Source organism: Eurosta solidaginis, chromosome 4, assembly GCF_040869045.1.
Source record: "Eurosta solidaginis isolate ZX-2024a chromosome 4, ASM4086904v1, whole genome shotgun sequence".
In the NCBI taxonomy this organism is placed as follows: Eukaryota; Metazoa; Arthropoda; class Insecta; order Diptera; family Tephritidae; genus Eurosta; species Eurosta solidaginis.
This window is the reverse complement of record NC_090322.1, coordinates 8162825-8189079: the sequence shown is the minus strand read 5'-3', so window position 1 is coordinate 8189079 and position 26255 is coordinate 8162825. Positions and strand designations below refer to the sequence as shown.

The following is a 26255-nucleotide window of genomic DNA, read 5'->3' as shown; positions in this document are numbered from 1 at the left end:
GTCGATAACTCGTCGATAACACACGTTTAACAGCAAAACTTTAAAAATCCAATAAGGCGCATATAATTGATAGAAATATATACAAAAATTGCTTAACGTTTATAGGAATTTAAAAGGCTGTAAAGATCTAACACTCAAACAAAATGGTCTAGGAAAAAAAAATTTTTATTAAAAAAAAAAATCGTAAGGTTAAAAAGTTTTTATTTCAAATTGATAACAGTTTTGTAAAAAAAAAACATTTTAACATATCTAAGATTGAGATAAAACGCTAAAGCCTAAGCGAATAATTTCTGAAATAAATACTTTTTTTAGATTTCAAAGTTTGATTAGGTCACTTAATCGTTAAAAAAATTGAGGCCAATCGATAAAAACGAGTTCAAGTTAAAAAATTGGTACACATTTCTAGGGTCGAGTAGAATCGAAAACAATTATAGAAATTGGAAAGCCTGCAAAGAATCGATAGAAAGCAAAAAATTTAAGCAAGCTCATTATAATCGATAAATATCAATAATAATGTACTTCAAAAGCTGGCACAAATTCAATAGAATCCATAAGTCGCCGAGCATCGATTAGAAACCACAAAAGCTATTGAATCGAAATTTCGATGAGAATTAATAATAATTTGAAACTGATACGAATCGGAAGGTAACGATAAAAGGTTCAATACAAATTTGATGGGATGAGTAACTTAATAAAAGTTGGCTTGTACAGACAATAGCAATTGAAATTTCGATGAGAAACGACAAAGTCGAATTATTATCTATAAATATCAAAATTATCGATAACAATTATTTACAAATATGCAGAATCCATAGGTTGAACTGGCCGCTCTATGAGGACCTCACATGCAGAATCCATAACTTGGTAAAAATTTATTGGAATGCAAGTATGCATTTAAATTTCGATGTGAATGGATACAAATCGATAAGTACTTAACACGTCAAACATCGATAAATACTTAAGTGTTAAACAATGAGTTTCTAGAATCCGTAAGTCTAAAAAAATCGGATAGAATCGATGAGAGGCATTGGGGTTCGAAATTTTGATGATAATCGCAAAATCGAGGAGAATCGACAAATATCGATAAGTATTTAAACTTTTTTGAATAATCTTTTTTTTTGTAAAATTCAAGTTTTCAAGTTTTTGCTTAAAATTTTTTTAAATTACTTAAATAGTTTAAATAATTTTTATGCTGCATAAAATATTTTTGTGTTCTGTTTCTTCGCATTAATTATCGAATTTAAATTTACCCACTTCATGTAAAATATTCTGAATATTTATAAGTTAAGTAGCGTTTAGCCCGCTTCTGTGTGCTTGATTTTTGTTGGTTTTTTGTTTGTGCTTGTTGTTGTAGCTATTGTTTTATTTTTTTGCATTGCCTTTCAGCGCTCTTTGACTTGTTTGGCTAATTTATTGTTGCCGCTTAGCTAGCCGCTATTTAAGCGAACACTTTGGAGGCCGCATGGATATCCAAGAAGTTTGCAATAATAATTAAAAAATTCTCAACAAAATTTATTAACGCTTTTTTTTTTATCAACGTTCGTTTATAATTTTTTATTGTCTCACCAATGGCCAATCTGGGCATTCTTTTATTGTTTTGAATTTATTTGTTTGCATCGGAGTTATAAAAAAGTATTTTATTCAATTTTTATTTACATATCGATTCTATGCTCATAATTAGCTTTTTATGCCAATACTTTTGCTTTACTTCTTTGTGTATTTCAAATCTTAAAAAAAGCTTGAAAAAGTAATGCATAAAATCGGATCGCTGAACTGTCGAATAAATAACTCCAATGTTCAGTATTGCAAATTGGTCTTTATTTAGACTACTATGGAAGTTCACAACTAATAATTCACTAATAGCGTTTCTAAATCAAACTGATTCGTTGTTCCTCATCTTGCGCTGTTTTTATACTCTCTGTTGCCTCGTTCGCATATTTCTCCTAAGGTCTAGACTTTTCACGACTTTTCCTTCTGGAAAAGTTGTATCTCATACTTGGTTATTTAGTTATATGCGTGTGTATGTGTGAGTAACAACTTCTGCTCTTAACTGCAGGCTACATATATGTATGTGAAATAATGTCTCTGCTTCAAACTGCTGGTTATGTGTATGGAATATTCTTCGTTGCCTTGTACATAAGTGTGGCTGCTTGCTGTTTTTGGTTGTTGTGATTATTTACTAACATCATAGTGATGATAACATTCGCCACAATATGTATGTATATATATATGGGGTATTCCATTCCATTTCGACCAATTTTGAACCCCACCCCTTTAGAATTGGCTGAAAGTTTTTCTTCTTTTTCTAGCTTACGAAAGATGTTTTTCAGAATTTTTTCAAATTTTTTCATCCAACTCAAAAAAAGTTATGAATTTAAAAAAAAAACACCATTTTTGTTTTCAAAACGCTATAACTTTTTCAAAAATTGACCGTTTGGGATCTTTTTTTTTAAATTTGTTTTTAAATGTACTTTTCGGAAAAAATACAAAAAAATGTTTAAAGTTTTTTTTTTTTAATTTTTCAGTTTTTCGAGATTTTTCGAATTTCGCCATTTTTTTTTCTCATAAAAAACTTCAATCAATTCTGCAATCATCCCCACTAATGCCGGAGTGGGCCGATTTTTTTTATATTTTTTTTATTTAATTGAAAACAAAAAATTTTCAAGAATAAAATATTTTTTTTATCAATTTTATTTATATAACAAAAAAATGTAAGAAAATGATTTTTAAGTATTCTTTTCTTTTTTTTGTTACATTATTTTTAGAAAACTTACATGTTTACTGTGTCAGTCATTAATCCTGGTTATTTTAATCGTAGATTACCATAATATATAAAGAAAAGAATACTTAAAAATCATTTTCTTACATTTTTTTGTTATATAAATAAAATTGATAAAAAAAATTTTATTTTTTGAAAAATAAAAGATCCCAAACGGTAAATTTTTGAAAAAGTTATAGCATTTTGAAAACAAAAACGGTGTTTTTTTAAAAATTCATAACTTTTTTTGAGTTGGATGAAAAAATTTGAAAAAATTCTGAAAAACGTCTTTCGTAAGCTAGAAAAAGAAGAAACACTTTCAGCCAATTCGAAAGGGGTCGGGTTCAAAATTGGTCGAAATGGGATGGAATACCCCATATATATATATATATATATATATATATATATATATTAATTCTTACGGTCGAAAGTTCTGTATATATTTAGGCCGAAATGAAAAAAGGGCAGATTTTCAAAAAGTTTAGAAATAAATTTTTTTTCTTCTAAAAAACAAAATTGAATTCTCTAAATTGAAACGTGGGAAGAGGAACACTACCGGTTTCTCCACTACTGGTTGTAGCACTGAACGAGATTCTATTCGAGCTTTATAAGAATCGCGTAAAGGTAGTAGCATATATCGCCGACGTTTTTTATCGCAGACTCGGGAGCTTCTTCCACAACGTTAAGCGAAATCCTACAGGGTGCAAGAACCAAAATACCAAAATATTTCGTTTGCATTCACTTAATAGGACAGAGCACTCACATTTAACTAGAGTTAAGTTTCTTGAAGTTGCAATAGAAAACAAGCTTAACTGGAAAATGAATATTGAAAGAAGAGTAGAGAAGGTATATATCGCCTACTACTCGTGTAAGAGAATAGTTAGCAGAAACTGGCGCGTAAGACCAAACCTTACGATGTGGCTTTACACAGCAGTCTAAGACTCATCTTATGGAGCGATAGTGTGATGCCCAATCCTGGGCAAGCAATACAACATTAAAAAACTAAACAAAGTCTAACAGGCAGCCTGTGCCATGATAACATCACCACTTAGGTCATGTCCAAACGCACGCGTTTAATGTTATTCTTAACCAGCCGCCACCAGGTTTAAGGGGTCTAGATTACATTTCGCCTACATTGAATTTTTACAAGATTTAATGTGAGGACACCATCGGGAACGGATTTGTTCAGCCGACATTAATCAGTGACGCGTCCAAAATGCCGGTTTTAGTGCAGGCGTCTTCTCCGAACAGCTAGAAGTCGTACTCTAAATCCGTCTTCCAAACTCAGCTAGTATCTTTCAAGTAAAACTGCTAGTAATATAGAATATCTATTGCTTCCGGTCGAGAGGTATCCATATTCTAAGACAACCATGGTCTGACTAGAGAAGAACAAAATATATTCAGTATTACCAATATAGGGTGCTGCCCATTTGGCGCACACGCGCAGAGAATGGAGATTCCCTTTAAGGGCAGGTGCAGGAGCTGTAGTGTGGACAGTTGTAAGGAGACATAAGGCTCCGGTTGTAAGGAGACATGAAGGTAATGAACAGGTAGTATGTATAGCCAGGAAGTGTGCTTTAACAGCATTCTATGGTCGAGAGCGCTTCTGTGGACTCAGAAAGGCACACACTAAGGAAACCATGTGTAACTGGGAAACAAAGCAAAGATTGAATGCCCAGGGCAAAGACAGGCCAAATTTTTTATACTCCTAGCAACACAGTATCACCCATTTATTAATTCATTCATCATTAATATAAGCAGAGAGGACCTACGAACTCTCAGTGGTTACTATACGGTACACTGTAGTCTACCACATCACCTTAGTAAGTTAGGTCTATGTGATACACAAGTATTTCGCTTTTGTGGGCTGGAGGATGAAACGCCGGTTCACATTCTCTGCGAATGCGTCGCTCTGGCAAGGAAGAGGCTCTCCCATCTAGGTGGCGTGACTCTTAATTAATCCCTTCGCGATACGGAGTAAAAAACCTGAAGTGATATTTAGTAATAGGCTGAGAGGTCACGCAACAACAAAAATTTGAAGAAAGTTGTTTTTTTGGAAATATTTTTATTTTTTGTGAATATGAAACGTTCCAAGTTTTTTTTAACTCAAAAAACAAATCAATAATTATTTCATATCTAAAATTCTGTATACAAATCGACTGACGGGTAATTTCAAAAATTTTGGTAAATTTGTGATTTAAAAAACAAAATTTTTTGTTAATATTTTTATTTGCTTATGTATATAAAATGCTTCAAGTTTATTCAACAAATTTGCTTTAACCGCCTGCAATAAATCACGAGAAGAAATAAATTTCGAAGTACTGAAAATGAGCATAAAATGCAATGTAAATAACTGCTAATTTCTGTATTCGAACTCTTCTTTTTCGTTTTTGGTGAAAATTAGCAATTCTTTACATCTGAAAGGATAAGTTTTTTCAAAAAACTATAAACATCTTTACACAGAAGACAAAGTAACCCAAAAAATGATTAATTTTTGCCGCTACTTAGTCACAACTTGAATTTGCCATATTTTGTTTCATGCAAGTATATCTTTTGTTGTTATTTCACACAGCTATAAATTTTGTTAAGAAGAAAAAACAAAAACAAATGAACTACCGTAGACATGACAGCTGTGACAACTGGTTAATTAGCTGCAGTAAGCGCTCGTTGAGAAGAAAAAATACAAACACCAAAGATAAATAAGAAGTAAAATTTAAAAAAGTTGCAACGCCTGCGCAATTTATGATAAAAATGAAAAAAAAAAATAAATAAAAAAGACTTAAGCAACAAACTTGCCATAGCGGGAGAGTGGCAGACAAATGGCGCATTGTGTTCATGAACTTGCAGTGGCACACAGCAGCAGAAAATAACAGAAAAAAGCGTTAACAACAGAAAAAAATGAAATAAATAGCAAAGTGAACAACAACAGCAACAGCGCATACGAACGCCAACACCACCTGAGGCAATAAATTATTGATTGACACCAAACCGAAAGCAATTCAGACTGTTTGGCGACGCAGTTGACCTGTTATACATACTTACACAACAACAACCAAAACGAAATGCAAATTATCTCATTTAAAAATGAATATTCCATTGCATTATCATTCATACATACATATAATTTTTATACTCAGTTGAGCAGAGCTCACAGAGTGTATTAACTTTGATTGGATAACGGTTGGTTGTACAGGTATAAAGGAATCGAGATAGATATAGACTTCCATATATCAAAATCATCAGTATCGAAAAAAAATTTGATTGAGCCATGTCCGTCCGTCCGTCCGTCCGTCCGTCTGTCCGTTAACACGATAACTTGAGTAAATTTTGAGGTATCTTGATGAAATTTGGTATGTAGATTCCTGGGCACTCATCTCGGATCGCTATTTAAAATGAACGATATCGGACTATAACCACGCCCACTTTTACGATATCGAAAATTTCGAAAAATCAAAAAAATGCGATAATTCATTGCCAAAGGCGGCTAAGGCGATGAAACTTGGTAGATGGGTTGACGTTATGACGTAGAATAGAAAATTAGTAAGATTTTGGACAATGGGCGTGGCACCGCCCACTTTTACAAGAAGGTAATTTAAAAGTTTTGCAAGCTGTAATTTGGCAGTCGTTCAAGATATCATGATGAAATTTGACAGGAACGTTACTACTATTACTATATATGTGCTAAATAAAAATTAGCAAAATTGGATGAAGAACACGCCCACTTTTTAAAAAAAATTTTTTTAAAATTCAAATTTTAACAAAAAATTTAATATATTTACTGTATATAAGTAAATTAAGTCAAAATTCAACTCCAGTAATGATATGATGCAACAAAATACAAAAATAAAAGAAAATTTCAAAATGGGCGTGGCTCCGCCCTTTTTCATTTAATTTGTCTAGGATACTTTTAATGCCATAAGTCGAACAAAAATTTACCAATCCTTGTGAAATTTGGTAGAGGCTTAGATTCTAGGACGATAACTGTTTTCTGTGAGAAAGGGCGAAATCGGTTGAAGCCACGCCCAGTTTTTATACACAGTCGACCGTCTGTCCTTCCGCCGTTAACACGATAACTTGAGCAAAAATCGATATATCTTTACTAAACTCAGTTCACGTAGTTATCTGAAATCACTTTGTATTGGTGTAAAAAATGGCCGAAATCCGACTATGACCACGCCCACTTTTTCGATATCGAAAATTACGAAAAATGATAAAAATGCCATAATTATATACCAAATACGAAAAAAGGGATGAAACATGGTAATTGTATTGTTCTATTGACGCAAAATATAACTTTAGAAAAAAACTTGGTAAAATGGGTGTGACACCTACCATATTAAGTAGAAGAAAATGAAAAAGTTTTGCAGGGCGAAATCAAAAGCCCTTGGAATCTTGGAAGGAATACTGTTCGTGGTATTACATATATAAATAAATTAGCAGTACCCGACAGATGATGTTCTGGATCACCCTGCTCCACATTTTGGTCGATATTTCGAAAACGCCTTCACATATACAACTAAGGGCCACTCCATTTTAAAACCCTCATTAATACCTTTAATTTGATACCCATATCGTACAAACACATTCTAGAGTCACCCCTGGCCCACCTTTATGGCGATATCTCGAAACGGCATCCACCTATAGAACTAAGGCCCACTCCCTTTTAAAATACTCATTAACACCTTTCATTTGATATCCATATCGTACAAACAAATTCTAGAGTCACCCCTGGTCCACCTTTATGGCGATATCTTGAAAAGGCGTCCACCTATAGAACTAAGGCCCACGCCCTTTTAAAATACTCATTAACACCTTTCATTTGATACCCATATCGTACAAACAAATTCTAGAGCCACCCCTCACCTCTATGGCGATATCTCGAAAAGGCGTCCACCTATAGAACTAAGGCCCACGCCCTTTTAAAATACTCATTAACACCTTTCATTTGATACCCATATTGTACAAACGCATTCTAGAGTCACCCCTGGTCCACGTTTATGGCGATATCCCGAAAAGGCGTCCACCCATAGAACTAAGGCCCACGCCCTTTTAAAATACTCATTAACACCTTTCATTTGATACCCATATTGTACAAACGCATTCTAGAGTCACCCCTGGTCCACGTTTATGGCGATATCCGGAAAAGGCATCCACGTATAGAACTAAGGCCCACGCCCTTTTAAAATACTCATTAACACCTTTCATTTGATACCCATATTGTACAAACGCATTCTAGAGTCACCCCTGGTCCACGTTTATGGCGATATCCCGAAAAGTCATCCACCTATAAAGCTAAGGCCCACTCCCTTTTAAAAGACTCATTAACACCTTTCATTTGATACCCATATTGTACAAACGCATTCTAGAGTCACCCCTGGTCCACGTTTATGGCGATATCCGGAAAAGGCATCCACGTATAGAACTAAGGCCCACGCCCTTTTAAAATACTCATTAACACCTTTCATTTGATACGCATATAGTACAAACAAATTCTAGAGTCACCCCTGGCCAACCTTTATGGCGATATCTCGAAAAGGCGTCCACATATAGAACTAAGGCCCACGCCCTCTTAAAATACTCATTAACACCTTTCATTTGATACAAATGTCATACAAACACATTCCAGGGTTACCCTAGGTTCTTTTTACAACATGGCGATTTTCCCTTACTTTGTCTCTACAGCTCTCAACTGAGTATGTAATGTTCGGTTACACCCGAACTTAGCCTTCCTTACTTGTTTTATATATATTTATGCGCATAATCAAGCAATTAAATGGCATAATTCCCGGGCAAATGGCGAGAGACAAGTAATTTGTGGTGCTGGTGGTGGTGGCATTGCATTGTGTTGTTGCGCATTTATAATGACAGAGTAGAAAAAAAATAATAATGTTGAAGATAAAAAATCCAGTAAGGAAGTCTAAGTTCGGGTGAAACCGAACATTACATACCCAGGTGTACACTTGAAATGTTGTTGTTTGTTTTGTGTGCTTAATAGTGTTACAAGGCTGCGCAATAATACATATACATATGGTTCTATTCTGAACTAATATTTCTTCGAGTTATGGCTTCCGAAACATAGAAAGTTGTTTAGTCATAAAAGGGGCGGTGCAACGCCCATTTTTAAAATTTGAAGTTTTTCCTATTATTGTTAGAAATCCACTTTTTTGCAAAGATATACCTTATTTTATTCGTCCACGACCCTTTTTAAAAATCTTTTATATAAAAGTGGGCGTGGTCCTTAACCGATTTCGTTAATTTTTCTTCAAATAATTCCTTATAGTAAAGGCAACCTCTCTACCCAATAATATTTGTAAAATTGATTTTATCACAAGTGGGTGGTGCCACGCCCATTTAAATTTTTTTTTTTTCAATTTTTATCAAGAGTCTCAATATCAGTCTACACGTCAAATTTCAACATTCTAGGTGTATTATTTACTAAATCATCAGGTTTTTTGTGTTTTTCAAAATGTTATATATATAAAAAGTCGGCGTGGTTATCATCCGATTTCGCTCATTTCCAATACCAATCTATTCTGGGTGCAGGTAAGCTCGTGTACCAAATTTGGTGAAGATATCTCAAGTTTTACTCAAGTTATCGTGTTAACGGACAGACGGACGGACCGACAGACGGACGGACATAGCTCAATCAAATTTTTTTTTTCGATACTGATGATTTTGATATATGGAAGTCTATATATATCTCGATTCTTTTATACCTGTACAACCAACCGTTACCCAATCAAAGTTATGATACCCTGTGTACAAGTACAGCTAGGTATAAAAATGTTTTTTTTGGTAAAAAAAACAGCAATAAAATTGGGCTGTTGGATCTCTGCACTGCAATTTAAAATAAACGAGTTATGCAACTTTTTTCCACGCTTTTCAACACATTTCTTTTGTTTTCAAGTTGCAAGAAAAGAGGGCACATTCTTTTTGTTGCTTCTGTTATTGTTATTGTTGTCATTTTTATTATCACAAATGATACGTGAGTGCTGCATACATATTTATTTGCTTCTTGATTTATCATTGCTTTAATCGTCTGCATGTGCCATCTTTTCTGTGTTTCTTTGCTTCTGATGGCTACGCACAGCTTCTGGAATGAGTTGAATATCAGAAAATGTGTTGAATAAGAAAGTAGCAAAGCAAAGGGAAAAATTTAATTTCTAAGTAAAATCATTTTTATAACTTCGACTAAGTGCTGACCACTTTTTATATAGAAAATCGTCTGTTTTAGTATGATGAGTCAGCCTAATACGAAAACAAAACGAAAAATTAGAAGTCTACTCACAAGGATAGTCAGTTACAAACTCTGTAGAAAGAATAAACCCATTTAATCTACAGACATTGTGAACGACCGAAAGAGGTCACACAGCCAGACTGTTTTCAGATCATTAAGTGAATCGCTGCGTAACGATTCTGTATAGGGCCAACAACGAACCTCGAAACTTTCTTCACGAATCCGTATACATCGCTACCGAAATATCTACGTGTTGTATTTGCAAAAGCTGGCCAGTTAAGCATGAATAAATTAGTTGGTAGACAGTGACCCGTTAACGCTCCAATAACCATTGAACGATGTGCCTTATTTTGGACAACCTTTACTGTCGGCTGACTCCAACTTCTTGAGAGAACACACCGCCTGCAACTTTCCCAAATCCCCATCCCTAAATAAACTCAACAGACTCCATCCCATATGGGTTTCCCACACCATTCCTGCCGCTAGGGTTTATAAGTTGTGAAGGGCAATTCGTTGCACGATTGCTCGCTTGCTAACGTTGGACTTAATAGATGAGAATCAACTTGGTCACAATGCGTTACAAGCAGTGTGCCGCCTTTGTTAGAGAGCCCCAGCGTTTGACAATGGCCCTACGGTAGCAGTACACGACAACCGAGAAGACACTAGTTCGCATTTGATGAGGAAAACTAATTTTCCTCCATGGTGAGATAAAAAAGGCCGTTTTAACAACATGGAAACTAAGGTCATAAGTGCGTTGAGTCTGTGGTGGAGAAATCTATAACCTTTACCAACCGTTATGAGCGAGAGAGCTTTGCTAAGAGTTCGTAGGTGGATGCAGGTTATATTTGAACAAGGCGGCCGCTATGGGAGGAAGGGCAAATCACATATTTTTAGGACTTGGTATTGAGTATTTGGGATTCATATCGATTGCAACTTAACTCAAGACTAAAATGTCAAATCTCATATGCGCTACTCAAGTGGAGGTTGATAGCAGATTAAAGAAAACGGCGTTCGGTTTGTCTAAACTTCCTCAGAGTTTGGTGCATATTATGAACTGCACACTCCCAGAGAACATGGTTGACAAGTCATTTGCTGCATCCTATGGGTGGTTATTCTACTATGCTGCTATCCGTAGATCAACAATTTCCAACGCCTAGAAGATTCTGTGAAGATTCGTCTAACGTTTGTAAGTTGGCGATATGCCTTAAACACATCAGTAAAGTCTACCGACGCCTCCGTTTTAGATGCTTGATAATATGCCTAACCCAATGTCAGTCTAGTGCGTGCCTGCTGCTAAATTGACTGCAGCCTTAACACATTTTTTCAGTTACTGGAGGCTTCAGACGATGCTAATGCAGAACTCAATCATGAGCGCTTACATGCGATCTTAAAATCTTCGTACCTCGAGCTTGAATTTGAAAGTTGGGTGATGAGTGCGATCTTTAGTTACTTGTTGAAAACCCCTGTTTCAGTGCCAAAGTATCTTTTGGACCCATAAATGCGTCGCTTATCTTTATGAACTGTACTACATATCTCCCTTTGACTTCTTGAGGGTCACAATCGTTTGAAGTGTTTGACCTCAGTGGAAATCTTGTCGAGCGTACCATACTGCCTCGCGATCCAACATGCGTAAACTACTTGCATTTGCGCTTAGAACTTGGGGTTAGTTGTAACTGATTAAGGATTATGCTTAGTCCGATGAAAACGCCATACTATGACCCCCCAGCGAAAGCATCTTCCCTTGTGATTTCTACATCCATTGATCCATTTTTCCAATATACAGCCCTCGGTAATTCTGGCATCATTAAACTAACTACTCTACCGGTAATTTTGTTACCAATCAACCGCTCGCCGTTCTACAATTAACCGGCCAACCTCCATCATCCACGTTTCGTAATTCACCTCTAAAGCTTTTGCAGAACCTCGAATAAGGGGGATGATACGCTTCGAATTCTATAGCCATTGTGGTGTTCAAGTTTTCGTCACCTGTTTTAGATAAGAGGTTAGCTTTAATTCGAACACAGCTTAGTGGAATGCAGGACAGAGTCATGCTCGTTGTATAAACACTTTCTATGTAATCACTGAAAAACTGAAGTATCAGCCCCAACCAATACTACAACTCATATGACTTTAAACTGAGTTTAGGCCCAGCAAACACTCTGATTCAAAAAAGAGTCACAAAGGAGTCCTGATTCGGACCGTTTAGGCTCATTATGTACTCATTTATGAGCCTTATTTCATATGCCTTATAAGTCTGATTAGAAGTCATATATGACACATATTGGATCATGAACAGATAACTTTCTACACATATCGGACTCCGAAAAGACTGTTTAAGACGATTTTCAGAGCCATATATGAATCACCTTATACACTGTAGGTAAAAGGCATTTATTTGACATTGGAATTACGAATAATTTCCGAACCTGCTTGAAAACCGGACAAACCCTTAGAATAAACAGATTAAGAAAGCAGCATACATGCTCCATACGTAGGCAGCCAACACTAAATGCATTCATAGGGAATTGGCTTGCATGCCAGATAATAACGCGGAGGTCACATTCACAAAATGTACAAAATACTTATGTACATCGATAAGATGCAGAAACTTACACAGGCAAAAGACGACAAGGGGTCCATGCCACTACAAAAAAGGAACTGGAAGGCAGGTCATAACAGAAACAGTCAGCTCTTCCATGGCTGTTGGAAATGAAAATGTTTGAATTTCTTTTCCTAAGCTGCATGGTTTAATAATTTTCATAATTTCATCAAATCAGAGTCATAAGAGACTCCTCCTATAAGATCATATTTCTGAGGCTCATAATTAAAAATTAATAAATGTAAGGCGCGATAACCTCAGAGAATGTTTGAGGGGGAGGGAAATTCAATCAAAGACTTTTTACACATATTCCAAAAGAAATATTTTGATAGTTAATTTTTTCTTGTCAAAGGAGAGGAGAGTAACATCATGTTCTTCAAGGAACAGAACGACCTTTCTAGGATTTAAAACTTGTGCCATGCGCTCCACCAAAGAATTTTCCACTGCTCTATACTAAAAGCTTTGCGCGTTTTTTCTCTTTTGCATACGAATTTTATATTTTTAAGATTCTATTTTCTGCGCAAACAAACCATTCGAAATTCTTTGCTTACTTACCTCAATCAAATTGTTATTGAATTTGTCCATTGTTTTTATTTTTTATTTTTTTCCATTTTTAAGCAGAGAAATACTCGTTATGCTCGTCACAAGTGCGTCTGCAATAGGGAGCACAGGCGAGAATGTGGCTCTTTAACAAGCATTTGGATGTGTGAGTGTAAATGTTTCTTTGCATGTATATGTGTGCCACAAAAAGTTGAATTCCATATAAAAAATCTTAAATTAATAAAAATGTTGCTAGTTTTCTTACAAATTCTAAGCAAATTTTGAATTTAAAATACTTTTTTCTTAAATTATTTTCGTGGTGTTTCAAACACAGTTTTCCACGTACGTTTTGTGTTTTTATTCGTCTTCGCCGCTTCGGGTGCTGTGTCGACACGTTTACTATTGGAATTTTTTCGTTTGCTTTTTGTTTTACTTTTTTGTTTTGCCCGTAATTACTGCAGCAAGAAAATATTTTTAAGCCAAATTCCTGTTGGTTTTCATAGCTTTGTATCTACAATTATATTTTTTTTACTGCTTTTCGCATATTTACACAATTTTCTTGCATATTCGTTTAATTTTTCTACACAGATTTCACTGCTGTTGCATATTTTTCTTCATATTTTTTTTTTTACTTATATATTTTCTACTTTTGCTTCTGCGCACATGCGCACGAGCGCTACACACACAACGAACGACGCGTTTCTACAACACCTTTTAACATTATATGTGTACTATTTTATGAATGTGTTGGTAAAATTTTCATTTGCGCATGCGTTTTGCCGCTTAAGTAAATTTTGAAGTTGTAACACGCTCGCGTTGTCGAAGAGAACTGATATTTGTGAGTGGCTCAACGTCGTTGGTTAACTCTTGTTGTGTTGTGTTTTGATTGTTGTTTGTGTTTCTTGTGGTACGTGATATGTTGATGTGTGTGTGTGCACGTGTATGAATTACCTGTCAATTGGACAGTTGCTGCAGGTGTGTTGAATAATGTGGTGAATAAGTAGGGCCAATTGTTGCCATATTGAACTTTTTATGAAAGACTGAAGAAACGAACTCGTTGAGGTGAAAAATTGCAATTGTCAATTAATTTGCCAAATAATGATTCAGGGAGTGAACATAAACCAAACTATAAAAGCGAAATCGGTTAGTTAGGATAACGGTGAAAATTGAAAGGAAAGAGTGGAGAAAACGCAAAAAAATCTTGTGGTTGGGTGGATATGATGGCAATAAGATAACAAGAGAAAGACTCTGTGAACTGAGTGACTGAGTGAACATAAACAAAGCCAGCGCGTCAAAATTGGATAACTACGTAAATAAGAAAACAAAAAGAGAAGGAAAGGGATGGAAAGAGATTAAGGGAGTAGGCTTAAATCAAATCGAACATGGAAATCGATGGACTAAGTGCATAAAGGAAAGGAAAGGTTAAATAAGATTTCATAGAAGAAGAAATAGATAATGATGAGGACGATAGTAATAAAGCGATGGTATCTAATGATGATGTTGATCGAGATAGTGATGGAGGTAATAATACGAATAGATGAAGATTATGCATACATGGAAGTGAAAATTGTGGAGGTAGTCAAATATCTCTATAGTTATAGTTATGTTGACAAATACAGGTACAGCAGCAGTTGTAGCATGGTAAAATTTAACGTACGGTTACAGCTGCACATACGGCTATGATTATGGTGACTGTTATGGCTAAGGTTAATTTTACATTCCGGTAACGTTAATAATTATTATTATTATTAGACCTCCATGCGCTGAGACTTTTAGTTAGATCTATTGCGCTTATACCTTCAACCAATAAGTTTATGTGTAGGCTTTTAATATATTTAAGTACCTCTTCAGGCTTTTTACACCATATCACGAAGGAAGTAAAAGCAACGTCACCTAGATGGGAGAGTCTCTGCTTTTTGTATCGGTATGGCTAGGGATACGCCAATGCTATGTTGACAATTATGGTTATGGTACGAGCATACTTATGGCTACGGCGAAGGTTACGGTAACAGTTGTTACTTTTAAGGCTTCGGTTTCAGTTACTGTTCATGTATTGATAATCGTCACGGTTCAAAAAATGTAATGTGTGTGTCGTGGTTATGGTCACGATTACGGAAATGGTTATACACAATAAAATATTACACAACACTCTTTTGTTGTTGCTCGGTACTTACACCTTTTTTCATTTTGGCGTCTTTCTTCAGCTTACATGCGTAATAAACAAACGACTTAAGAAGCGAACTCGAAAATGTGAAATCTGTGGCCTTTTTGTGAGTCTCATAATAATTGATGGGGGAGCAATGTTCAGATATGCAAAATTTCTGCGACTTCTAGCAAGTAAAACTAAAAATCTATCAATTTTTTGTTTTAGAACTTTCGAGAATAAAAAACAATATAAGGGCTGCGTAATATTATAGATCTCCGGAAAATGCCTATCGAAGCTTTGATCACTATCTGATCTCTTGACCGTTCGGAGCTCCGTTTTAAAGAGCTACCTATATCTGGACACAGTACAGTACTGGACACAGTACAGGCTAGTACTATGTGATTCTCTTAATTACTTTAAACCTCTGTCATGTATTCCTAAGCTGTGCAGTAAGTTTATTAAAAGGCAAGTTTTGCACAAAGATTCCTAGAAATTTTACACCTAGTTTTCGGCCATTGATTGTGTTTATCAAATGGGAAGTGTGACAGATGATCCTCTCAACTGACTAAAGCCTCTGATTCTAGGAGCATAGGTACGAGGTGGCTATAAATTTGACAGGACACGGTACCAATAATGAGGATTTTCAAAGAACAAACTGCTTAAAAAGAAAAAAGAAAACTATTTATACGAAAGCATGAGAAATATAGAATCAAAACCCAGATCATCGGGTATGTTGAAATATGGACGAAATTGAGAACAAACGTGTATTTTCTAAAAGACAAAGATATATCCCTTTCAATTTGCAAAATAGTATAATATTGTCCTACGTATCAGCTAGAAGAAAGGCGGCAAATATTTTAAGGGATCTGACCCAATGCCCCACATTTCGTCGTGCCACACCTCACTGCTTTTTGGAATCAAGTTTTTCAGCTGCTGAATTCCAATAGGCTTGCTAATTCCAAAATGCTGAATTAGGGCGTTTAATACCACAATGGGTCGTTTAGTACTTGACTGTCGCCTCAGCTACCTGGATATAGGAAAATAAATCATACATGTTCAATAACTAAAGATATATAAAAGAACACTTTTTTTCAAACCCACCACAATTTTGAATAAAATCTACCATCGATCAAATTCTCAAGTCCGAACACTGGATGCACAAACCCACCAAAACACTTTCTATCTACAAAAGCGGAATGCAGGATTTTAGGCGCATTAGTGCAAAAAAAAAGCCGATAATGCAGTGTTTTAAATATACTTCTAAGCGTCTGAGCTGATTTTTGAAAATGATATACATAAGTTAACTAAAAAAAAAGAATATTTTTTTCGTTTCTTAATTTGTTAAATTTAATTTATTAAATAAGGAACACTTTTTGTTTGCAAAAAAAAAAATGAACTTATACTAATTTTCTTAAAAAGTGACGCATATGAAGAGTATTTAATCAAAACAATTCTCCTCAAAAGTCAGGCTTCGAGTTGTCTTTTTTTGCTAGAAGTGCTTAACCATGAAAAAAGAAATAAGCAAACTAAAGGCGAATTATTATTATTTGTAATATAAGGCGTTTCTCTTTTTTGTTTACTCCAACGCACTACAACAACAAATACCAACGTTCAATCTGAAAGGGAGTATAAAATTAGAGTATTCTACTTGATGTGAGCTTTAGTTCACAACCAAAAATCGTCGCTTGAAGGACAACGCGTTTTAACTTTGCCGGTGATAAGAAACTGCAAAAATACTAAAAAAAATATGAATTTTTTATTTGTTTTGAGTTTTAAAAAACCTAGTAAAAATATGTTCAACACGCCTTTCAACCCGGTTTTCTGCTTTCTTACACTTTTGTGCTGTGTGGTGTGTTTAATATTGAACTTTTTTTTTAGAAGAAAGCACTTTACCAAGGGAGACACGAGTCACCCTGGCCCAACTTCGTTCTGGATACTGTAACAGGTTAAACTTTTACCTATCCAGAATCAACCCAGACACACAAAACGTATGTAATGCTTGCAATGTGTCCCCATATTATGCCAACCGTCTCTTCAAATGTGAAACCAGCGCCTCTAACACCCCTCTCACTATGGTCCACCCCTGTTGAAACTGCAATTTTCCTTGCACTCCCGTTATAGAATATTGATGACAATTTATGATCGGTAGCCTATTGGATGGAGCGAAGCACTGCTACAACAACAACAACAACACCGACGCTCTCTATAAATATAATACCTCCTTATGAAACAATGAAAATGACAACATACGAATTATTTGTTGTTTTTTTATTTTAAAAGCATAAAAATACATATATTTTAACATATAAGAAAAAAATTATGAGAAATGTTTGAGAAAATGTTATATTAAAAATATTAAGAAAAAAACAATAAAAATAAAGAAATGTTTTCAAAAGCTAAAAAAGTAAAAACTGGACTACAGATAACGTATACATTAACAGACCTTGATAAAAATGTTATAGCAAAAATATATAAAAAAATAAAAAAAAAAATTATAAAAGAACATTAAAAATCTAGTAATACAAAAATTTAAGACAAAACAATGTAAAAAAAAAAAAGAATTTTAAAAGCATAAAAAATAAAAGTTATAGAAAATACTTAGTAAAAAAATATATTTAAAAATATAAGACAAAAAAAAATTATTAGAAATGTGTGAGAAAAAGATATATTAAACAAAAAAAAAAAAAATTAAAATAAAGAAATGTGTTAAAATAAAAAAATTCTCAAAAAAATCATGAAAAATATAATAATAAAAAAATAAAGAAAGGTGTTAAAATAAAAAAAAAATAAAGAAAAAAATAAAGGAAGGTGTTAAAATAAAACAAAAATAAATAAACGTGTTAAAATAAAAATAAAAATAAAATTTTTTAAAATTATAAATACAAAAAAATTTGCTAAAAATTTTCTTTAATTTATTGAAATCTTATTTTGCTTTCCAGGCCTTGTCCACTAAACGAGAATTACAAGAAATGTGGCCCAAATGGTCAAACAGTGTGCCACACTGAATCAGACATGCACAATTCAATACGTACGTTGTCCTGATGGTTGTTATTGTAATGATGCCCGTGACGATAAGGGTGTTTGTATACTTATTGAGAAATGTCCAGGTAAGAAATATAAACAAATTACAAAATACAGCGCACTTTCTTCAATGAAATGTTTTCTTCTTTAAGCCCAAAAATTTGCCCACTCAAGGAGCATTGCGAGGAATGTGGATCACCCTGTCAAACAGAATGGGCTACACTAAATCAGACATGTATAATACAACACGTTCGTTGCCCTCATGGCTGTTACTGCGATGAGGGATATGCACGTGATGCATAGGATGTTTGTATACCTATTGAAAAATGTCCAGGTAAAAATATAAGCAAATTTTACTTTATTAAATAATCCTGATTCCTTCTCTTAGTGACTGAACCTTGTCCACTTAATGAGCATCACGGGGAATGTGGTTAGCTCTGCAGCACGACTTGTGATAATCTAAATCAAACATGCCCAATAGAACACATTCGGTTCGATCGATGGTTATTTCTGTGATAAGGGTTATGTACGTGATGCTTGGGGCTTTGTATACCTATTGAGAAATGTCCAGGTATGATATAAAAACGAAAGTTATAAAAAAAATTCTAGTTTCTTAAATAAAATCCTGTATTCTTCTCTTAGCGCTGATAGACGAACATTACAAAGAATGTGAATCAAATTGTCAAACTAAGTGATATGAACGCGATGCCCAGGCCATATGTAAACCTATTGAAAACTGTCCAGGTAAGATATATGTACAAATAAGCGAAAATTCTCTTATTCAATAATTCTGATTGTATATGTTAGTGACAGAGCCATGCCCATTAAATGAGCTTTACGATTACATTCCTTGCTCCTATGTTTGTTATTGTAATAAGGGTTATGCACGCGATGCTCAGGGTATTTGTATACCTCTCGAGAAATGCCCTAAACTTTACTCAGAATGAAAAAATTTAGACGAAAATAAATAAATAGGGGTATTCTCTAAATCTAGAATTCACAGAAAACGTAGAAAGTTTTTCATTTTACCGTCAAAACTTGTCTACACGCCACAACAAAGTGCCTTCTTGAAAAATAGTCTACGGTTTCTACATTTTCTATACTCAAACCTATGTACATACATATAGTTACATAGCAACCTTGCACATCCTTCCTTCTCTTTGCTTCTCTCTCTTACTTAAGCTTCCTTTAGTTATACTTTTAAGAAACTACATACTCTTACTTTACTATACTACTTTCTTCTTACTCTTACTTATCGTACTTATCGTAACGTTTAAGTTAGTCACATTTTAAGTCTTACTTTTTAAGCTCTCTGTACTTTGAGTTCCGAAATAAAGTTTAGTTTATGTTTGAGATTCCGACGATAAAGGCAATCGATCACGACTACATTATTGGCGCAGTCTAAACCGAATCTGAAAAATACTTGAAAAAAAAAAATATATAGAAGTGAATTATGTAACTAATTTTCGATGTTCAATAATAAAGAGAATAATCGCAGAATGAAAATATTTAGTGATACAAATATTAATTAATATATGTATCAAGTAAAAATTTATAAAAGCCAAGTGGACTACATAGTGCGGCATACTGTACAATTAAATACAAAAATTAAAGTTAACATTTAATTAATGCCGATCTTGGTAAATATGAAAAAAATAAAAAATTCATAAAAATTTCAAGTGTTTAAGTTATAAACGATGAAAAATAAAATGTTTGTTGAGGTTAAAATATGTTGTGAAAATATCGGCTAAAAATACGGTTCATAAATATATGTATGTAAGCAAAATTCTTAATAAACAACAACAGTAAGTGAAAAAGAAATTTTACCGTATTATGAAATGATTTCTACGAAAACAAATATGAGGTAGAAAAAAAACGAGAAAAGAAAGAACAAGGAACAACAATTGTTACTCTGATCGAGGCCTGTAAACATATTTCGTTTCTTTCTATGCAACAACAATTGGTTGCATTTCACATTTCCAAAAGTATTAGTGATATATAAAAAGAAGTGTACATTTTGAATGTCTCTCCATAACTCGAGAACGGATAGAAATATTGCCATGAAATTTTTAGGAAAGATACACGAAGGAGAGATGATGTTAGATGATTTTGAAATCCCAAATCGGTTTAGCCATTCTTGAGTTATGATTTTTTTTTAGAAAAAATTCAAATATGTATATAAAAGAAAGTGGTGTTAGTTACACTACGCGTAACTCAAGAACGGATGAACTGATTTGGCTGAAAATTGGTGGAGATGTAGCTCAGAACCAGGGAACGGACATGGAATACTTTTTATCCCGTTCTGGCTAGGGTCTTGAGATGAAAACGTGGACCTGGGTAATCCTGGGATATGTTTGTAGAGTATGGGTGTCAAATGGAAGCTGTTTATGAGTACTTTGACACTGGGTATTTTTCGTACCCCTGGGTGACTAGGGTCCCGAGATATAGGCCAAAACGTGGACCGGGCACCCCTAGAATATGAAAAAAATAAAAAATTCATAAAAATTTCAAGTGTTTAAGTTATAAACGATGAAAAATAAAATGTTTGTTGAGGTTAAAATATGTTGTGAAAATATCGGCTAAAAATACGGTTCATAAATATATGTATGTAAGCAAAATTCTTAATAAACAACAACAGTAAGTGAAAAAGAAATTTTACCGTATTATGAAATGATTTCTACGAAAACAAATATGAGGTAGAAAAAAAACGAGAAAAGAAAGAACAAGGAACAACAATTGTTACTCTGATCGAGGCCTGTAAACATATTTCGTTTCTTTCTATGCAACAACAATTGGTTGCATTTCACATTTCCAAAAGTATTAGTGATATATAAAAAGAAGTGTACATTTTGAATGTCTCTCCATAACTCGAGAACGGATAGAAATATTGCCATGAAATTTTTAGGAAAGATACACGAAGGAGAGATGATGTTAGATGATTTTGAAATCCCAAATCGGTTTAGCCATTCTTGAGTTATGATTTTTTTTTAGAAAAAATTCAAATATGTATATAAAAGAAAGTGGTGTTAGTTACACTACGCGTAACTCAAGAACGGATGAACTGATTTGGCTGAAAATTGGTGGAGATGTAGCTCAGAACCAGGGAACGGACATGGAATACTTTTTATCCCGTTCTGGCTAGGGTCTTGAGATGAAAACGTGGACCTGGGTAATCCTGGGATATGTTTGTAGAGTATGGGTGTCAAATGGAAGCTGTTTATGAGTACTTTGACACTGGGTATTTTTCGTACCCCTGGGTGACTAGGGTCCCGAGATATAGGCCAAAACGTGGACCGGGCACCCCTAGAATGTGTTTATACAATATGGATATCAAATGAAATCTGTTAATGAGTGCTTTAGTAAAGGGTAGTTTTCATACCTATTGGTGACTAGGGTCTCGAGATATAGGCCAAAACGTGGACCCGTGTACCCCTAGAATGTGTTTATACAATATGGATATCAAATGAAAGCTGTTGATGAGTGCTTTAGTACAGGGTAGTTTTCATACCTATTGGTAATTAGGGTCTCGAGATATAGGCAGAAACGTGGATAAGGGTAACACTAGGATGTGTTTTTAAATTATGGATATCAAATTGAAGCTGTTGATGTGTGCTTTAGTACGGAGTAAGTTTTATGCCGCTGGGTGACTAGGGTCTCGAGATATAGGCCAAAACGTGGACCCGGATACACCTAGATTGTGTTTTTGCATTACGGGTATCAAATTGAAGCTGTTGATGTGTGCTTTAGTACAGAGTAAGTTTTACACCGCTGGGTGACTAGGGTCTCGAGATATAGGCCAAAACATGGACCCGGATATCCCTAGAATGTGTGTGTATTATGGATATCAAATGAAAGCTCTTGCTGAGAGCTTTAAAGTAATTTTCATTGTGATATTCGATTTATTTATTTTTTATTTATTGTTTAAGCCTTTGGATTACAATCCTTACAGACTAGAATATAAAATTTACTTAAAAATATTAAGAACAATCTACTTATGGTTCCGTATGAATCCGACTACTTGTAGAACTGAATACAATATTGTCAAAAAATTAGCTTTAGGGAGCGACAAGTCCAAAGCAACTGTGCTACTCAGGGAGTTAAACTCACGAATAGCGCGATTTATAGGGGCATTATTAGCATAGTTGGTTCTAAAGTTTTCACAATAGAAAGGATAAAAATTCCGGAGAGTGCACTGCGGGACATTGAAATTAATCTTTTCCAACAAATATGGACAGTCAATGGACCAGTTAATAATGTCTTACGTGAAGGATAAGGAAAGTATGGATCTACGACTTTCAAGAGACTTCAAACTTAAGAGCATAAGACGAGCCGAATAAGAAGGGATGGTTTCTAAAAGGTTAACGGCCGAAAGGCGTATTTCAGAAATTGAAGATCACAATTAGATATACTATATCTTGTATTCAAAATGTTAACGGACTTAGACAAGGTCATTTGAAAACATTTAGACGTGTTCAAAGAGAGACGATATTTCTCGCACCACAGATGTAGCTTATTGATGTCGTTTTGTAACATCACGGCACCCTCTGGTGCCCTAATTATTGAAAATAACTTTAAATCATCAGCATACAGTAAACACTTAGCAAATGAAAAACAACTAACAATATCATTAATTAATAAAACGAATAGTAAGGGACCTAAAATACTTCCCTGGGGAACACCAGATGTCGCTATAAAGGGACTGAAGGATACGCTGTCAATAGTAACAACACAATGCCTGTTGCATAAGTAGGAACTTATCCACAGCAGAAATGAAGAATGAAACCCGATATGGCGCAATTTGTTAATTAAAACACTATGAGACACCCTATCGAAAGCTTTTGAAAAATCTGTGTAAATGCAATCCACCTGGGAACCTGCTGAAAAGGAGTCAATGCAGTATTCACTAAATACAGCTAGATTAGAAACTGTTGACCTATCAGCGATGAATCCATGCTGATAGGGAGAAATGAGAGACTTAACAGCAAAGCTTAACTTTGCATTGACCGCATGTTCAAAAAGTTTTGAAATCGTAGATAGCTTGGATATAGGTCTATAGTTTCGGACATCATTTTTGTTACCACTCTTGAAAACGGGCGTTATGGAAGTGAGATTCCAATCATCAATGAAAGTCCTAGATATAAGAGATTTATTGAATATCAGTCTCAATGGATTAATCAAAGCCGGACAATTTTTTAGCAAGACGGGTGAAAGCCCGTCGACATCTGTTTGAGAGGAGGATTTAAGTTTATCAATAGCTCTACTTATATCCTCAGAAGAAAATCAGAGAGCTCCAAAATTAAGGAAAGTGTCCTGATTGATTGAAAAATCACGCTTGTTAACATCCAGAGTAAAATTTGATTTGAAAAAATCTGCAAATAAATTGGCTGCATCACTTGGGGTCAGTGGCGCACACAGAAAAATATTTGGGGTGGGGGGGTTTCAATATCCCACCGGAAAATTAAAAAAAAAAAAATACTCAAAATTCGCCCAGACAATTTTTACTTAAATTTATGTCTGGGCAGTGGACCTCCGTATGCACACATTAAACAAAGGCACCCTTTAAAGCTCAATTCATTGCATTTTCTTTGTATTTAAACTAAAACTAAAAAGGAATTCAAACATTTTAATAAAAGAATTTTATGAACATATTAAACGTTAAGAATGTAATTAATGCTCATGAACATAAATTAATATACACAGTAATGAACATAAATTAGACACAATAATATACATAAATTAATATAATTATAGAAGTTATTACAGTTGTATGTCAATTTTTCTTGACTTCTCTGCAAGTTTGTCTATAACTCTTTCAACTGAAGAAGTAAGTTATCTATACATATAGAGAAGTGCTAGCCCGTTTAATCTCTCTTGGGAAATTGTACTTCTTAAATACGTTTTCAGTCCTCGAAGTGATGAAAATGATCTTTCATTTTCACATGTTGTAATAGGAAGAGTTACTAGAATATTCAGTAAATTAAATACATTTGGTAAAATTTCCTTTCCACAAAGTTCAATAGCTTGTAAAACTGTATTTGGCCTATCTTCGAGCTTGAAATAGTTTTATACCAAACGTATATTTCTGCTTTAACATCTTCGAAATCTCCCTCCAAGTCATCGGAATAAAAATTATACAACTTTCTTAAAGTAACTACAACATCATCGTCAAGTGTAAACACCTTTTCTGGAAAAAGAACTTTGAATCCAATGAGTAAGTCTTTATGCTTCAGAAACCTATCATTGAGACTAGAAATAAATGCATCTAAAAATGGGATGTAGAGATAAATACGGTAAAAAGTTTCGACGCCTAATGTTTCCTATTAGAAACCCTTGGTTTTTTTTTTAAGTGAAGCCATTCGTTTCTGCTTGCTTCTGAGCAATATTAAACAAAGTTCTAAACTCTTGTTCGGCATTTTCTCTTATCAAGCATAAATCTTTCAAAGTTATATCGGCTAAGTTAACTGCTTGTTTTAAGTCAATACTTCGAGTTTGAAGAAATTTACATAAGATATTGGCTTTGCTAAACACTTGATTAACGCATTGCAGAGCAATTACAAACTCACTTTTTTGTATGGCACAGTTAAGTAGATTAGCATCTTCAGCAACAGTTTTATTATCCCAACAGGATATCTGATGCAAAGCCAACAATATCCCATCAAAAAATTGTGTAAAAACAAATACTGAATTATATCTTTCAATCCACCTAGTAGGACACATTTTTTCAATTTTTTTTGGTAAAAAATCTTTAATTTTTGCAGACACTCCTGTAGAACACTCTGCATTTTAGGTGTATTGAAAAAATCATACAATTTACCTACAACACCAAGACAATTTCTTATATACACATTTCCACACGAACTTGAAACGGCCAAGTTTAGCGAGTGCGCGGCACAATGTACATATAGAGCTTTAGGGTACTTCCTAGAAATGTGAGATTGTACACCCTTAAATTGACCACTCATTGATGCAGCACCATCGTACCCTTGGCCGCGCATTTTATTTAGGTCCAGTCCAATTCTGTCCAACTCTTCTAAAATTATTTTTGACATACTCTCTTCTCTCAAATCCTTCAGTGGAATGAACTTAAGAAAAACTTCATTAATTTCGTGAATACCATTATCAAAATATCTAACACAGAGTGACATTTGTTCCACACCAGATATATCAGCTGTCTCATCAGAAAGAACGGAGAAATAGTTTGCGGAGTTAACTTGTTCAGACAGGGTTTATAAAATCAATTTTTCACATATGTCGATAATTTCGATTTGAATCTTCCAACTTGTGTACATTGCATTACTGCTGCTCTCCGACAACACACGCTTTAAATGTGTATCATACTGCTGTGTGTACTTCAAAAGCTCCCTAAAATTGCCCTCATTTATTGCACTTGCGTCCCCTATACGCCCCCAGTCCCGATGTCCTCTTAGTGCAAGTCCTTGTTTTCCACAAAAGAAAACTGTTTCAATGATGGGCCTTAATTTGTTCCGATTTTCTAAAACTTTCTGTTTGGCCATCTTGTCATTCTGATGGCAAACGGGTTCTTGTTGCTTGCTTACTATTTTCATAATGAAATGAGCATTTTCTACGCTATTTTTGTGGTAATTAGTTTTACTATGATGTGCGAAATACTCTCGAGCTTTTTTTCAATTATTGAACTTTCTTTCTTTGAACATTCTTTCTGTGCTATTTTGCCCGCACACATTTTTATTTTTAAAAAGGACACAAAACTTACAAAATGCTCCATTTACTGCTTGAGAGTAGCAAAGCCAAACCCATTCCGCTATCCACTTATGCTGAAACCTAAGATTTCGTGGCCAGGTTGAAGGGAAAGCAAATCTTTCAGTTGGAATCCAAACCTTATTCAACGCCTCTACCTTTTCCTCATTACTAAACTTTCTTTGTATGAAATTTGAAATATCATGTGGACTGCTATTCTTCGAGTTGTCATTTTCTA

The 26255-nt window shown here is 34.5% G+C and overlaps 1 protein-coding gene and 1 long non-coding RNA gene across 3 annotated transcripts in view; one reads left to right on the top strand and one right to left on the bottom strand.

Moving 5' to 3' along the window:
* LOC137248938 (tetratricopeptide repeat protein 28) overlaps nucleotides 1–13977 on the bottom strand; it is an 85485-nt gene extending 71508 nt beyond the window's left edge. Inside the window, exons 1-2 of one of the 2 annotated variants that reach the window (XM_067779939.1) lie at nucleotides 13481–13977; nucleotides 13150–13365 (exon numbers count right to left, since the gene is read on the bottom strand). The gene's annotated coding sequence lies outside the window, so the exon portion shown is untranslated. Of the gene's footprint in view, nucleotides 1–13149 lie in introns of both variants that reach the window. The other variant, XM_067779938.1, reaches the window with a different exon arrangement.
* Nucleotides 13978–18694: 4717 nt separating this feature from the next.
* The window catches only part of LOC137248942 (uncharacterized), a 325966-nt gene continuing 318405 nt past the window's right edge, over nucleotides 18695–26255 (top strand). Inside the window, exons 1-2 of the long non-coding RNA XR_010952220.1 lie at nucleotides 18695–18872; nucleotides 18944–19045. This is a non-coding gene — a long non-coding RNA (uncharacterized lncRNA). The remainder of the gene's footprint in view (nucleotides 18873–18943; nucleotides 19046–26255) is intronic.